The sequence below is a fragment of the Micropterus dolomieu genome, linkage group LG21 (assembly GCF_021292245.1).
Source record: "Micropterus dolomieu isolate WLL.071019.BEF.003 ecotype Adirondacks linkage group LG21, ASM2129224v1, whole genome shotgun sequence".
NCBI classification, from domain to species: domain Eukaryota; kingdom Metazoa; phylum Chordata; class Actinopteri; order Centrarchiformes; family Centrarchidae; genus Micropterus; species Micropterus dolomieu.
The window spans coordinates 20,695,338-20,696,276 of record NC_060170.1 but is presented as its reverse complement, the minus strand read 5'-3'; the positions used below and the strand labels follow the sequence as shown (position 1 = coordinate 20,696,276).

The 939-nt window shown below is 35.9% G+C and overlaps 1 protein-coding gene across 1 annotated transcript in view; it reads left to right on the top strand.

The window, feature by feature from the left end:
• lg21h9orf64 (linkage group 21 C9orf64 homolog) overlaps positions 1–939 on the top strand; it is a 7,945-nt gene that overhangs the window by 2,630 nt on the left and 4,376 nt on the right. The window lies entirely within an intron of this gene.

Below are 939 nucleotides of genomic sequence, written 5' to 3'. Positions count from 1 at the left end.
AAGCATACATGAGTAGTTAATCACATGGTACAATGTTGTTCAGTGGCAACACCAATACTGCATTGAAGGAGGCACCACAGAAAATCCAGTCAATTCACCCACAATTCATATCGTCAACTCTGCTAATAACGAGGGAAAACTTGAAATATCAGATGGATTGAGACGTGATGTTGTAGTGTGCATTTCTAGATGCTTCAAATAATCAATCATTACATAGTCATGCATTGCTTATGATAGTTAACTTGACACTTATATTTAGCGGTACTTAATATACTATTTAGGTGATACTGTATACATTTTCAGAAGCTGTTAATAGAGCCTGATAATTAAACTGAACTGCCATTTCATCAGTGGTGGAATGTAACCAAGTACATGTACTCACGTGCTGTACTTAAGTACAAATTTGAGGTACTATTACTTTTATTTGAGTATTCTTCATAAGGGGTGCTTTTAAAAGGTACAAGGTTTATAGTTATGTAAATGTGTTTGTCATTTTACAACAAGCTTTTTTAAAAATTATTATTAAGTTTATTTAAATAGATATGATAAGTTTTGTTTTTCAACATTGCAGGCCTTGAATTGGGTATTTGTGGTAGACACAATGAACTTCTCCTTTTGGCCAGAGAAAGAAACACAACAGTGCGAGGTGACTTATAAAGGGACCACCTACACAGGATACATGACCCTGTGTGCTGCCATCACCAGGGCCATGGAGGAAGGTGAGAGCACGTATTGAGTTTAGTCTTTTGCTGGGTTAAAGGGGCTGTTACAATTAGGTTAAAATAAAGTAAATTTAATAGTACATTGATTTACCTGCCTGACCTCCTTTCTCAGGTGCAAAGTTGAGGTGATGCTTCATAGCTGTTACTCAAATTCGGTGGGCAACATTTTTTCCAGGTTTCATCAAACTTGCACAGAAAATAAAACAGATACAACTAA